This window comes from Pseudophryne corroboree, chromosome 1, assembly GCF_028390025.1.
Source record: "Pseudophryne corroboree isolate aPseCor3 chromosome 1, aPseCor3.hap2, whole genome shotgun sequence".
In the NCBI taxonomy this organism is placed as follows: Eukaryota; Metazoa; Chordata; class Amphibia; order Anura; family Myobatrachidae; genus Pseudophryne; species Pseudophryne corroboree.
The window spans coordinates 1064269055-1064285152 of NC_086444.1; the positions used below are offsets into that span (position 1 = coordinate 1064269055).

The 16098-nt window shown below is 45.2% G+C and overlaps 1 protein-coding gene across 2 annotated transcripts in view; it reads left to right on the forward strand.

The window, feature by feature from the left end:
* SCFD2 (sec1 family domain containing 2) overlaps positions 1-16098 on the forward strand; it is a 1002395-nt gene that overhangs the window by 956729 nt on the left and 29568 nt on the right. The gene's annotated exons all lie outside the window — the stretch shown is intronic.

Consider the following 16098-nt stretch of genomic DNA (forward strand, 5'->3'; position numbering starts at 1 on the left):
ACTTGGTATTAACAGTCTGCTTATTGACAGTGGTTGCAGATCCTTCCATAACCAAGGAACAGATGCAAAGTGGCTGTAATCACAGGAAGCCGCAGATTTACTTACTTACGCTAATGCCGATAGCTGTGGTTTCAAGCAGGTTGCCACACCGGTCACTGGTTTTCCACCCACAGCCATTTTCATTAGCATCGGCACCTGCTGGGTGGCAGAGATCCGTGAAAAATCGCCCTCTGAGTATAGCACGGAAGTCTAGCTACCCAGGTGCAATTCTTCCAGGTGCAAGCACAACATTTGCACCTAGAAACACCATTTCATGCAAGGAGAGATCCAGCCAACACTGTGTAAATTCATTTTGTGCATACACAGTTTGTTAAAACAATTTTTTTGCGGCCATATGGAGCTGTGTCCAACTCAGAATCACGCCCCAAGAGTGAAAAAAAAGAAAAGCTTTAAAACATTATGAAGAATAATGTTCATTTGAGAACTGGAAGACGGCAATGGTGGTCATTCTGAGTTGATCGCTCGTTGCCGATTTTCGCAACGCAGCGATTATGTGGAAAATACACATGCGCATGGTACGCATCGCGTATGTGCTAAGTACTTTCACACAAAACTTAGTAGATTTACACAAGGCCGACCAATGTTTTTTCATCGCTGGAGGGATCGTAGTGTGATTGACAGGAAGTAGGTGTTTCTGGGCGGTAACTGGCCGTTTTCAGGGAGTGTGCTAAAAACCGCAGGCGTGCCAAGTAAAAACGCAGGAGTGGCTGGAGAAACGGGGGAGTGGTTGGACGAACACAGGGCGTGTTTGTGACGTCAAACCAGGAACTAAACAGACTGAGCTGATCGCAATCTAGGAGTAGGTCTGGAGCTACTAAGAAACTGCAAGGAATTATTTAGTAGCAGTTCTGCTAATCTTTCGTTCGCAATTCTGCTAAGCTAAGATACACTCCCAGAGGGCGGCTGCCTAGCGTGTGCAATGCTGCTAAAAGCAGCTAGCGAGCGAACAACTCGGAATGACCACCAATATCCAGTGTCTCAGCCCGACCCTTATAATAAGCAGGTTCGGGGATCCCAAGGCTTTGTCCCAGGTAGTTTGCTTTCACACTAAGCTAAATCCCGGGTTGCAGCGCGCTCACATGCAATAATTTGTGTGAAAGGGGTAATAATTGTGCAGCCCAGACATATTTTGTAGTTACAGTATGTCAATAACATTGAGTTATGAAATAAGTGGGTTTGTGCAACAATCATTCTCATTAATCACACTACACCGTGCTTCAGTGGAAGCAGCGTGTAGGCAGCAGGCAGATTCATGTTGTCTTGAAGGGGGACATCCGTGTAAGGGATCTGATTGAACTTTTAAAACTGACATATTTTTAGCTACATTCTTCTTACTTAACATTGTTTTCTAAGTATTAGTTTATCAATGCTTTAAGACAGTGACATTCCCTGATGAATAGCGTGTAATCCCTTGACTAAGATAATCAATGAGATGGCTGTGATGCCGGGGAGTGTCCCGCCTCACATCACTGATAGGATTAGAAGCTGGAAACATTTTTCTGTCTTTGAAATTCCATAAAGAACATTTATGACAAATATATACAGTATATTATTATACAGTAAATATATACAGTAGTTTAACAGCAAATTCACAGATTGAGATGATCCCATAGAATATAAATAAAAAGTGTTAGCTCTTCTTCTTAATCCTGCTGATTCAGGGGCTTCAGCTGATATCTCTGTCTGTGACCCATTCCCATTTGTGTCATGAACATTATCGGTGACTGGATATATGAGGAGTTCAGTGTATTATGTGTGTGTGTGAGCTTAGTTCATAATTCCCCTGATTAGGTCTAATGGAATTAACTTCATACGTGTTAATGCCCCTAATACACTTTAAGATATGAAGTCCCATTAGCACTATCATTAATGACCTCTTTAGTGTTGCAGTAAGAGCTGGAGATGAATGTAAAGCTCCAAATGAAATTTGTCTTTTCATAGAAGGTGTTTGATGCTTCAGTGGTCCCTTTCTCCTCACCTTTTCTTATAAATAGTATGGAAAGAGTCACTCCTGACTCCTGCACACATCAGACGTGATAACACCGGCAGCTAGAGAAACGTAATGTAGTGATTCATGGATTGTACAAGTTCTCTCTGAACCTGGTCTTTGATTTGTTTTTTTGCTATTCTTAACTCAGATTCATCCAGTTCCCATGTAATAGCATATTCTTATCATAATGTCCATTTGTAAAAAATGTTTAAGGAACATACTGGCTGTCTGGGGAAGTGTACCTCTAAGCACCCTTGGTCTCATTGCCATGTGTTAATTGGATGTGGGCATACTTGCTGCTTAAGGGTAATGCTGTTTCTATAGCTTTGCATGTTTAGTAGTAATTTTAGAATGATGAGACTTACGTAGTAACTAGCTGAAAACATGTGCTTCGCTATGGGATAAGGATGGTAAATTAGAATTATAGTATTATAGTTGTTTGTTAATTGACGTTGGTTTGAGATCTAGTATATAGGCATGTCTTGCTTCCCTGACCCACTTTGTGTAGTGGCCGGACCCCTTTTTGGTCCCCCAAGAGAGACCCTGCTCTTCCCATTATACAACTCTCAGTCTGTGGCTTCTTGCTGCCTCCATTCCCCTCTTCACATCATGTTAGTACCCCTGTGAAATGATCAATATATTTTTAGTTTCTTATATAGCGCAGCACATTATGAATCTCCTGATATACTCTGTGCTGCTGGGGTACTCTGCTACTTCCACTATATAACTGTCAGTGTGTGGGTTCGTGCTACCTCCATTCCGCTCCTGACATCGTGTCACTGCCCCTATCACATGCAGCCCTGTCCTGCCTGACATATCATGCATCTCCTAATATACTCTGTGCTGCTGGGGACCCTGCTCCTCCCACTATATGACTCTCAGCGTGTGTCTTCCTGCTACCTCCATTCCCCTCCTCGCATGATGTCACTGCCACTATCACTTGAAGCCCTGTTGCCACTGACATGCATGTCCTGATATAGTCTGTGCTGCTGTACCACCTCTAGAAGTGTGTTACCCCCACAGTGTTTGTTCCATGATCGTAAGTCATATGTTTACCAAGTTTGGTGTATATTGCACCAGCCATTCCAGAGTTATGCTGTCTGCTAAAATACTCTGTGCTGCTGCCTCACCCCTAGGGGTGCTAGAGGTGTCCTACCCGCACAGTGTTTGTTCCCCGATTGTAAGTCATATGTGTACCAAGTGTGGTGTAAATTGGTACAGTCATTCTGGAGTTATGCTGTCTCCTGATATACTCTGTGCTGCTGCCACACCCCTAGGGGTGTGTTACACCCTCAGTGTTTGTTCCCAGATTGTAAGTCATATGTCAACCAAGTTTGGTGTAAATTGCTGCAGGCATTCTGGAGTTATGCTGGAGCATACATATACATATACACATACATACATCAATTTTTGGCAATTTCCGTGGATGGGCAGTGACATTTGTAAAACCGGTTCTTAGCAAGTACCTGGGACCTAAGGAGAAGCTACCAGCCAAGTTTCAAGATTGTAGGCCTTGTGGTTTAAGAGATTTCGTGATGAGTCAGTCAGTGAGTCAATCTCCTTTTTTGCCTTTTATGTATATAGATTTATCGTAGATTTAAATATATATTTATCGTAATACAATACATTGGTTCCCAACTGGGTGTCGATGGTCACTAGCTGGGGTGCCACGGGTTTGTGTTCCTGGACCAAATCAAATTATTTATCAAATAATTTCCTAACAATGTGATAGGAAAACTAGTGCTGGTGGCTGCCAATCATGAAATGTGCGGACAAACAGAAGCGAGACCCTGTCCGTCTCTCCATAACTAACCCTAAGAATGACAGGTAAGTTTCATTTAATAATTTATGCAGACTTTCTCAAAAAGAAACTGGGCCTAGGGGTGCAGTGAAAACAATGCTGATAATGTAGGGAGCCGTGAGTCAAGACATTTTTTGTAACCATTGAAATACATAGTTAAAATTGAAATTACTATCAACATCCCACATATATAGTCCTTCATCTGTAACAACTGTGTCCATTATGACAGTGTTTCTGGTGCATAGGTGGCCATAGGAACAAGTTTCAAGGATTTGAGTGTGGTCAGGAGTGTTAGGTTTTGAAAAATAGAGGAGTATTGTTAAATAGTAACAACTCAACTTATTAAAGGGCAAGGATCCCTATTTCACTATGTCTATCCAAGGATCACTGATTGGCCTTGTGCTTCCAAGCTTGGGGAAGCATGTACCAGGCATGATACTGAGTCACACACAAGTCCATATACTGTATGTGTCTGCATTCAGAATGTGAATGATAACGTTGATGTGTCTGTCCCCTGGGATTACCTCTGACCAGCTTTCTGTACAGCTCCCTCTTGTCAGCTAGTTCTCTGTTTGGCTCCATTGGTACCTATGGAGGCCCATCTTAAGAGTTTGTCAGGAACCTCCAAGTGTCCAGTTACACCATTGCCTGAGGAGTGTCTAGAGCAGGGGTGTCCAAACTTTTTGCAAAGAGGGACAGATTTGGTGAAGTGAAAATGTGAGGGGGCCGACCAGATACACACATGCCCCCAGCAGTGCTGCCAGATACACAAATACTCCCAGCAGTGCTACCAGATACACATTATATGCCCCCACAGTGCTGTCAGATACACATTATATGCCCCCAGCAGTGCTGCCAGATACACAATTGCCCCCACAGTGCTACCAGATACACATTATATGCCCCCAGTAGTGCTGCCACATACACAAATGCCCCCACAGTGCTGCCAGGTACACAAATGCTCCCAGCAGTGCTACCAGATACACATTATATGCCCCCAGCAGTGCTGCCACATACACAAATGCCCCCACTGTGCTGCCAGGTACACACATGCTCCCAGATACACACTATATGCCCCCAGTTTTGCTGCTATATACACAAATGCCCCCACAGTGCTGCCAGATACACATTATATGCCCCCAGCAGTGCTGCCACATACACATTATATGCCCCCACAGTGCTGTCAGATACACATTATATGCCCCCAGCAGTGCTGCCAGATACACAAATGCCCCCACAGTGCTGCCAGATACACATTATATGTCCCCAGCAGTGCTGCCACATACACAAATGCCCCCACAGTGCTGCCAGATACACATTATATGTCCCCAGCAGTGCTGCCACATACACAAATGCCCCCACAGTGCTGCCAGATACACCCTATATGCCCCCAGCAGTGCTGCCACATACACAAATGCCCCCACAGTGCTGCCAGATACACATTATATACTCCCAGCAGTGCTGTCAGACACACATTGGAGAACTACAGTACTTACAAGTGAAAATGCTTTAGCCCAGAACACCTATGAGGGGGTGAAGCACTGAACTTATTGAGACCGCTGGTCACTGCACACTGCTGCGGAGCTGCAGTAAAGATGGCCACCGTGATGAACCTCCCTGGTGTCTCCTTTTCTAGATTCATACACACAGGAGGGCTGGGTTTGTCTCGGCGGGAGAAGCAACCCCAGCCCTCCTGTCTCACCAAATCATCAGCAGACCAGCCTATAGTCTGCACACAGAGGAGGGGAAGATAGCTGTCAGTCACCGTTTAGCGCGATTGACAGCAACGGTCGGGGAGTGTCAGAGCGGCGGGGTGCAGCGGTCTGCAAAGGCAGCGTGTCTGAGAGCTGAGGGCTGCACAGAGGCTGCGGGCCGGTGGAAATGTGAGAACGGGACGCAGTTGGCCCCCGAACCGGACTATGGACATGTCTGGTCTAGAGTGACATCACTTCCCCATCTTGTTCCTGCACCAGCACACCCTTGAGTCTCTTTGTCTCTCTCTCCATCTCTTGCCACTGTCACCACCTCTGTTAGGACACTTCCAGCTGAGTCACAATTCTCAAATAAATGTGGTATATTAGAGCCAGGACTCTGGTCTTTGCCTAATGTGACCGGGCAATGTTTTGTCTTATCCGGCCTGAGCCACTGATCCAACTAAAGCCCAGTACTCATGGGCCGATGTGGGAGAGATGTGTGCTGAGCGTGCGGGGGGAGACGGGGGAAGGGCACTCATTTCACCCAGCAGGTGAAATGAGCGACCTGCTAAATTGGCCTGCATGGCAGGCCGATCTAGCACCAGCGATAGCGATGCGCGGGGCTGCGCATCGCTATCGCTGTGGGGGCTACACACTGAGCGATCATGCTTAAAATCTAAGCAATCTAGTCAGATTGCTTAGATTTTAAGCAGCGATCGCTCCGTGAGTACCCCCTTTAGGGAGGAAAGCAACAATTGAGGTGTAGGTTACATTACGACTATGAAAGTGATGGCAAAGTGTGCTGTCCATTCTGTCTATCAGTAATAGATCTAGGGCCTGTCTGCTAGGCACTTGTTTTGGCTACAAGGTCCTAAACAAGTGTTGGTGTTACCTTGCCAATAATTCAATCATTGCATTAGAGTTTGAAACTGATTACTAGCAAAAGGAGAGAGTGGGAAGCAATCTTCAGATTTCCACATTTCCTTTTCTTACACTGACTTTTCATGTCAGGAATTATTGGACCGAATAATTGGGCAAGTGAGTACTATTTTATAATGAACACTACATGAGGTTATACAAGGTTATATTGGTATTATATACATTGTACTCAAGCTAGAAGCTAGTAATCCATGTGCCCTCTGGGAAACATTTCAAAATTATACCCAACAATTTGCAATTAAAACCATGTCAGGTAAAATATTTTATGTAACCACAGATATGTCTTTGCATTCTTATACCTTTGACATCCTATTTGAAGTTATGTCACAAAACCCTCCAATTATATTTTACAAGACTGCAGATTCCTGGCCTCTTCCAAGCCCCTACTTAAAGCTAATTGACTTATATGTATATGTTTATGTGAGGGTTAATACTTTAGCTTTGTATTCTTTGAAAAAACACACAGTACAATTGTATATTCTGCATAGAAGACACAAGATGACCCCATAAATTTACATGTAATTTGCAGTTAAAATTCTCTAGGGGTCAACTGCAGTTTGTTGAATGCATCATTGTAATATAAGTAATGAAGACTGCAAACGCATAATCACTTCAATTTGTGCAAATGTACTTATTACAGCACCTTGCAGATTCAGCTGAGCATGAACTCTTTCTTCCTTTGGGGAATGGATCTATGCAATTGTAATAACATCAAAGAGTCAGGCCTACAATCACTCTGGTATATCCCGCTTCAATAATTATACATTTACTACTAAATTACATCTAATTTCTGACTGTAGCAAACAAACAAACAATACAAAAACTGTATATCATATTGGTGGTACCAGCCAGCTTGCTGATCTCAGCCACTACTGTTCATGTTGGCGGTCTCAACCAGCTTGCTGATCTCAGCCACTACAGTTCATATTAGTGGCACCAGCCAGCTTGCCTGTCTTAGCCACCACTGTCCATATTGGCAGCCCCAGCCAGCTTGCTGTCTCAGCCACTACTGTTCATGTTTGCGGTCCAGCCAGCTTGCTGATCTCAGCTCAGACACTACTGTTCATGTTTGTGGACCAAACCAGCTTGCTGATCTCAGCCACTACTGCTCATGTTGGTAGCACCAGCAAGCTTGCTGATCTCAACCACTTCTGTTCATGTTGGTTGCACCAGCCAGCTTGTTGATCTCAGCCACTACTGTTCATGTTGGTTGCACCAGCCAGCTTGCTGATCTCAGCCACTACTGTTCATGTTGGCAGCCCATCCAGCTTGCTGATCTCAGCCACTACTATTCATGTTAGTGGTTCCAGCCAGCTTGCTGATCTCAGCCACTACTGCTCATGTTGGCAGCCTCAGCCAGCTTGCTGATCTCAGCCACTACTGCTCATGTTGGCAGCCTCAGCCAGCTTGCTGATCTCAGCAGCTACTGTTCATGTTGGTGGCACCAGCCAGCTTGCTGATCTAAGCCACTGCTATTCATGTTGGTGGCATCAGCCAGCTTGCTGATCTTAGCCACTACTGTCCATGTTTGGGGTCCAGCCAACTTTCTGATCTCAGACACTACTGTTCATGTAGGTGGCCCCAACCAGCTTGCTGATCTCAGTCACTACTGTTCATGTTGGTGGCACCAGCCAGCTTACTGATCTAAGCCACTTCTGTTTATGTTGGTGGCACCAGCCAGCTTGCTGATCTCAGCCACTACTGTTTATGTTGTTGGCACCAGCCAGCTTGCTGATCTTAGCCTCAACTGTCCATGTTGGCGGCCCCAGCCAACTTGCTGATCTCAGCCACTACTGTTTATGTTGGCAGCCCCAGCCAGCTACTATCTCAGCCTCTATTGTTCATGTTGGTGGCACCAGCCAGCTTGCTGATCTAAGCCACTTCTGTTCATGTTGGTGGCACCAGCCAGCTTGCTGATCTCAGCCACTACTGTTCATGTTTGTGGCCCAGCCAGCTTGCTGATCTCAGACACTACTATTCATGTTAGTGGTTCCAGCCAGCTTGCTGATCTCAGCCACTACTGCTCATGTTGGCAGCCTCAGCCAGCTTGCTGATCTCAGCCACTACTGCTCATGTTGGTAGCCTCAGCCAGCTACTATCTCAGCCTCTATTGTTCATGTTGGTGGCACCAGCCAGCTTGCTGATCTAAGCCACTTCTGTTCATGTTGGTGGCACCAGCCAGCTTGCTGATCTCAGCCACTACTGTTTATGTTGTTGGCACCAGCCAGCTTGCTGATCTTAGCCTCAACTGTCCATGTTGGCGGCCCCAGCCAACTTGCTGATCTCAGCCACTACTGTTTATGTTGGCAGCCCCAGCCAGCTACTATCTCAGCCTCTATTGTTCATGTTGGTGGCACCAGCCAGCTTGCTGATCTAAGCCACTTCTGTTCATGTTGGTGGCACCAGCCAGCTTGCTGATCTCAGCCACTACTGTTCATGTTTGTGGCCCAGCCAGCTTGCTGATCTCAGACACTACTGTTCATGTTGGTGGCCCAAACCAGCTTGCTGATCTCAGCCACTATTGCTCATGTTGGTGGCATCAGCAAGCTTGCTGATCTCAGCCACTTCTGTTCATGTTGGTGGCACCAGGCAGCTTGCTGATCTCAGCCACAACTGTTCATGTTGGCAGCCCAGCCAGCTTGCTGATCTCTGCCACAATTGTTCATGTTGGCAGCCCAGCCAGCTTGCTGATCTCAGCTACTACTATTCATGTTGGTGGTCCCAGCCAGCTTGCTCATCTCAGCCACTACTGCTCATGTTCTCAGCCTCAGCCAGCTTGCTGATCTCAGCCACTACTGCTCATGTTGGTGGCCCAGCCAGCTTGCTGATCTCAGCCACCACTGCTCATGTTGGCGGCCCAGCCAGCTTGCTGATCTCAGCCACTACTATTCATGTTGGTGGCCCCAGCTAGCTTGCTGATCTCAGCCACTACTGTTCATGTTGGTGACACCAGCCAGCTTGCTGATCTCAGCCACTACTGTTCCTTTGCTCCATGTCAACAATCTAATGTTGAGAAATTCCTGTTACAGTCATGATGCACAAAAAGCTATTTGCAGGTTTGTAAATTTCTATTTATGCCAGATGCACTAAAACATTGGCATTTTAATCCATGTACTGTATAAATCAAATTTGTTTTCCTTATCTGAAGCAAAACACTGAGTCACACGCAAAGTCAATGTTCATGGAGTTGAGCGATACTGTACTTTGCTACTGCACCTGCATGAAAATCCCTAAAAATGCACACACAGTTTGTACACACAGAGGTGTACAGTAATTGTGATTGAGACTCTCGGTATCAGAAATGTATACACTTCCACATGGACATCCCCATGTGTGCGCTTTCAACGCGTGCCGCCCATAGGGATTGTGGCCTTGTGAAAAGGGGATGTGGCCTCACCATCATTGTGGCTTGACTCCCATTTTCATCACTCCGGGGGTTCTGAGATGCTTATGTTACAGTGCATCACCCGGCTTCTGTCACTAAGGAGGAGCCTGTATTCTGGTGTTACCCTCGGCGGGTGACAGACTGGGAGACACGCAAAAATTGTCTTATGGGCATGTTATGGAAGTGTCGCTGAACTGGTTGCATACAGATGGGTCCATGGTTATCTTGACTAGTTTTCTGCGCCTAGGCACAACATGATTTATTAGCATAAACCCTTCATCTATTGTTCTCAGCTGCAATACAATACAGAGAACAATACAGCAGGGGAATAAGTCATTACAGCAGGGGATTAAATCCGACTGTCCAGTCTCAGTTAATCCTATTAAAGGTCAAGATAAACGTGGACCCATCTGTACTCAGATGCTTAATTGCTCACATTGGAGGACATACCTGACGGATAATGTGTCCCTGGCATGGGACTGGTGCAGGTTTTTATTGTGCGACCAATGGTTGTGCCTAAAGATGCACCAAGCGCTATTACAGCATCTAAAGAAGCTCAAAGTGTGTGTCTCAGTACTTGCGCATTCAGATGCACAGATGTACACCAGGGGAGGGGCTGATACCAGTTTTACCATAAAGTCACAGGTGCTGCTACAAATTCTGGATCAAGGGAACTGGGATTGTTACAAAGTAGACAGGCGTCTCGTTTACTGCCTCAATAGTTCTACCTACAGTTTTAAGCAGATTTACTATCAGTGGCCGTATTTGCACTTAACAATCACAACTTGTTTTTATTTTTGTCAGCTTTTAGTTTAGATGTTTTAGCCATTTAGCAGTGAAAGTGTTAACAAATCTTTTCTGCTCAATTTACTACTCAGTTGAGCATTGTGCTCGGTCAGTGGCTTTGTGAAGTGAAAGCCCCCTTTCTGGTTCTCCTGGTTCCACACAAATTCTTTTCCCTATTTCACTTCTCATTCATCGCTTTCAAATAGAGCACCAGAATTGCTTTCGCTGGCTTCAGCTGTAATTCAATTGTTCCATACTGATAGACAGGCTGATGCCGCCTCTCAATGAGACCCTAATAAAGACCAAAACGATCAGCACATCATTAATAAGAAATCTGTTTAAATAGTATGTATCAGGAATGTTGGCTGGCTTCCTAACACACCTTGTGCTGCATTAGTTAGTGCTTCTATGAGTTTTTTACTTTATATAATAACATTATAAGGGGCCTACAGTATTTATCAAGCTCTAACTCTGTGCCAGCAGAAATATACATTTTTTTAAGCTTCCAAAAAAAAAAAGCTTTTTGGAGCTTGCTCGTCCTGGTAATCTCTCATTTCCTATTGGTAAAGCTGAGGCAAAAACGCCGTTACCAGCAGCGCATGCTCGGTAATTGAAGTGGGTGTGGTATGTTAGGGTGACAGTTCTCAGGTCAATGTGCATTATGTCAACATGAGGATGTCAACATGCAGCACGTCGACAGTGACCATGTCATCATTAATCACATACACATGGATAACATGTCGACATGATAGAAAGTCCCTGGTGGCCAAGAGGTTACTTAACTGGTCCCAGTGGTAGTGGTGTCTCCATCGTCGTCTTCATCGTCCTGGCGGTCATACCTGCCCTAACCCTACCCCTGGTATCTTATCCTAAACTCCCTGTGTAGCCCAACTCTACCCTTCTAGGAGGTGACTAACCCTAGCTGTCGGCATTCAGAGAATGTCAACATTTCAGATATTGAAAATTGTGAAGATGTCAACCAGGGGTCTGTCAACCAGTTCAACCATGCTGGCATTCTGGTGGTGTTGACAACACTGGTGTTGACATGGTAAATGTCGTACATGTGACTGGACACCATTGAAATTATTTGCTGCAGCGTTAAGCTTGTGGCAAAAGACTTTAAAACAGGAAAGTCATTTCTTGAGGCACAAAGCAAACTTTGTTACAGTAAGTAGCCAGTGGCATATTAACAATTTGTACAGGATCCCTTAACTAGTGTGCCTTATGCTGCCCACCCTGTATACACAATTTGCCACAGGCCTGAAGTATATTATAAAAGAAAACTACATTAGAACTAGTGATGAGCGGGTCCGGTTCCTCGAAATCCGACCCCCCCCCCCCCGAACTTCACCCATTTTACACGGGTCCGAGGCAGACTCGGATCTTCCCGCCTTGCTCGGTTAACCCGATTGCGCCCGAACGCCATCATCCCGCTGTCGGATTCTCGCGAGATTCGTATTTGTTCGGGGGGGTTCGGATTTCGAGGAAAAGAACCCGCTCATCACTATTCCTTATATAGAGTGCAGAATTTTGCTGACCACCAGTATATATATAGCAGTACGGTACAGTAGTCCATTGCTCTACCTCTGTGTCGTCAAGTATACTACAAAAGTTCAGTAAAATGACCCAAAAATCAAAATTAAAAGCATCTGATGAGAAGCGTAAACTTGCCAATATGCCATTTACGACACGGAGTGGCAAGGAACGGCTGAGGCCCTGGCCTATGTTCATGGCTAGTGGTTCTGATTCACATGAAAGCACTCATCCTCTCGCTAGAAAACTGCAGTGCCACTTCTAGGTGGGCCAGGTGTTTGTGTCGGCCACTTGGGTCGCTTAGCTTAACCATCCAGCGACCTTGGTGCACCTCTTTTTTTCTTTGCATCATGTGCTGTTTGGGGACTATTTTTTAAATCGGCCATCTTGTCTGACACTGCAGTGCCACTCCTAGATGGGCCAGGTGTTTGTGTCGGCCACTTGGGTCGCTTAGCTTAGTCATCCAGTGACCTTGGTGCAAATTTTAGGACTAAAAATAATATTGTGAGGTGTTCAGAATAGACTGGAAATGAGTGGAAATTATGGTTATTGAGGTTAATAATACTATGGGATCAAAATGACCCCCAAATTCTATGATTTAAGCTGTTTTTGAGGGTTTTTTGTAAAAAAACGAATCCAAAACACACCCGAATCCGACAAAAAATTTTCAGGGAGGTTTTGCCAAAACGCGTCCGAATCCAAAACACGGCCGCGGAACCGAATCCAAAACCAAAACACAAAACCCGAAAAATTTCCGGTGCACATCACTAATTAGAACTAATAACTTTATCGCATCTTGCGCCTTTTTACGTGATCTCCCATTCCCCACACCCTCACGCTTTTCTCCTCCTTCGCTGGGACTTGATCATTTGTGTTAACAGGCGCACAGCAGCTCTGAGTTTATGATGGCTCAAAGTTTTAACAGAGTTTCTGAATGCAGTGACTGAATGCAGGCTGTACACTGTGAAATATACAGTCTAATTGATGGAGCCGTAATAACAGGACTCCACGGCTCCGCCTTCACTGAAAACTCATGAGTTATGCTGTTTGGTTTGGGGTCATTTACGGGGCCCACTAAGGTGCCCTTGCACACAGGCCCATTAACTTCTTAAAATGACCCTATAAACAGCTAAGAAAAATCAGAGGTAAATAATGAAATAAGAATTGCTATTTATTGGGCTAATACCTGGTTAAATAATAAATAGGTCCCTTAAATTCTCACCCATCCTGGTTCTTTGGTGGGGTTGCTGCTCACCCTCCAAGTAGCTGTATTTATCAGGCATTTACATATATCCTGGACTTCTGTTGAACACCTTTGGTGCTGGTAAGGTCTCCCTGCAGCAGGTGAGATTCAGCGCAGCTATAGTTTCCTGTTATAAAGCTGGGTACACACTGAGCGATACTGTATGTCATCTGATCGCAATGACGCACATCGCATATCTATGCCCGATATGTGGGTGCCCGCGGTCACTAGCAATGACGTGCAGCACATCAAACCTGACAATGTCACCAGTGTCCTATAGTATGTTAATGAAGGACGGAACACGATCATTCCATCCTTCATTAACTTCATTCTCTGTGTACCCGGGTTCCGATATGTTGGCACGTTGAGCTGATATATTGGCTAGATACGCATTGATCGAGTTGTACCCAGCTTAAGCGTTGCCCTGTACTATTCCTGCAATTCAGGAGTTTGGCCAGTATCCAATTAGCTAATGGATTCAGCTGGGGCTATCCAATTAGCCCCAATACACGACACTGGGATTATACTTCTGGGTGCCTCAGCCACCCAAAGCATAATCCACAATAAGCAGTTGTCAGAGCTGCGATAACACATGGGATTGGGAGTTTATCCTGGATCTCATGTATTAGTGCATGATCATCGGTCCTTTTACGGCCGAAAAAAATGGCCTACAGTTTAAAAGTGCGAAAATGACCATCGGATAAAAGGCTGTTTTTATTGGTCAAAAAAGGATTGCACCTAATTGGATACCAACATATATCATACCTCCCAAATGTCCCACTTTGGGTGGGACAGTCCCATTTCCCTGGGACTGTTCCACCTGTGGGCCGCAGTGTCCTACTTTGGGGTAGTTGTGACAATTGTACACCGCTGAGTGGTGTTTGCTTGGTGTGTAGTGGATAAATAGTAGAGATGAGCGGGTTCGGTTTCTTTGAATCCGAACCCGCACGAACTTCACTTTTTTTTTCACGGGTCCGAGCGACTCGGATCTTCCCGCCTTGCTCGGTTAACCCGAGCGCGCCCGAACGTCATCATGACGCTGTCGGATTCTCGCGAGACTCGGATTCTATATAAGGAGCCGCGCGTCGCCGCCATTTTCACACGTGCATTGAGATTGATAGGGAGAGGACGTGGCTGGCGTCCTCTCCATTTAGATTAGATTTAGAAGAGAGAGAGAGAGAGAGATTGCTGTGATACTGTAGATTAGAAGAGAGTGCAGAGTGCAGACAGAGTTTAGTGACTGACGACCACAGTGACCAGTGACCACCAGAGACAGTGCAGTTGTTTGTTTTATTTAATATATCCGTTCTCTGCCTGAAAAAAACGATACACAGTCACACAGTGACTCAGTCTGTGTGCACTGCTCAGCCCAGTGTGCTGCACATCAATGTATTGTATATAAAGCTTATAATTGTGGGGGAGACTGGGGAGCACTGCAGGTTGTTATAGCAGGAGCCAGGAGTACATGATAAATAATATTATATTAAAATTAAACAGTGCACACTTTTGCTGCAGGAGTGCCACTGCCAGTGTGACTAGTGGTGACCAGTGCCTGACCACCAGTATATTAGTAGTATTGTATACTATCTCTTTATCAACCAGTCTATATTAGCAGCAGACACAGTACAGTGCGGTAGTTCACGGCTGTGGCTACCTCTGTGTCGGCACTCGGCAGGCAGTCCGTCCATCCATAATTGTATTATAATATATACCACCTAACCGTGGTTTTTTTTTCGTTCTTTATACCGTCGTCATACTAGTTGTTACGAGTATACTACTATCTCTTTATCAACCAGTGTACAGTGCGGTAGTTCACGGCTGTGGCTACCTCTGTGTCGGAACTCGGCAGGCAGTCCGTCCATCCATAATTGTATTATAATATATACCACCTAACCGTGGTTTTTTTTTCGTTCTTTATACCGTCGTCATACTAGTTGTTACGAGTATACTACTATCTCTTTATCAACCAGTGTACAGTGCGGTAGTTCACGGCTGTGGCTACCTCTGTGTCGGCACTCGGCAGGCAGTCCGTCCAACCATAATTGTATTATATACCACCTAACCGTGGTTTTTTTTTCATTCTTTATACCGTCGTCATACTAGTTGTTACGAGTATACTACTATCTCTTTATCAACCAGTGTACAGTGCGGTAGTTCACGGCTGTGGCTACCTCTGTGTCGGCACTCGGCAGGCAGTCCGTCCAACCATAATTGTATTATATACCACCTAACCGTGGTTTTTTTTTCATTCTTTATACCGTCGTCATACTAGTTGTTACGAGTATACTACTATCTCTTTATCAACCAGTGTACAGTGCGGTAGTTCACGGCTGTGGCTACCTCTGTGTCGGCACTCGGCAGCCCGTCCATAATTGTATATACCAGTGACCTAACCGTGGTTTTTTTTTCTTTCTTTATACATACATACTAGTTACGAGTATACTATCTCTTTATCAACCAGTCTATATATTAGCAGCAGACACAGTACAGTGCGGTAGTTCACGGCTGTGGCTACCTCTGTGTCGGCACTCGGCAGCCCGTCCATAATTGTATATACCACCTAACCGTGGTTTTTTTTTCTTTCTTTATACATACATACTAGTTACGAGTATACTATCTCTTTATCAACCAGTCTATATATTAGCAGCAGACACAGTACAGTGCGGT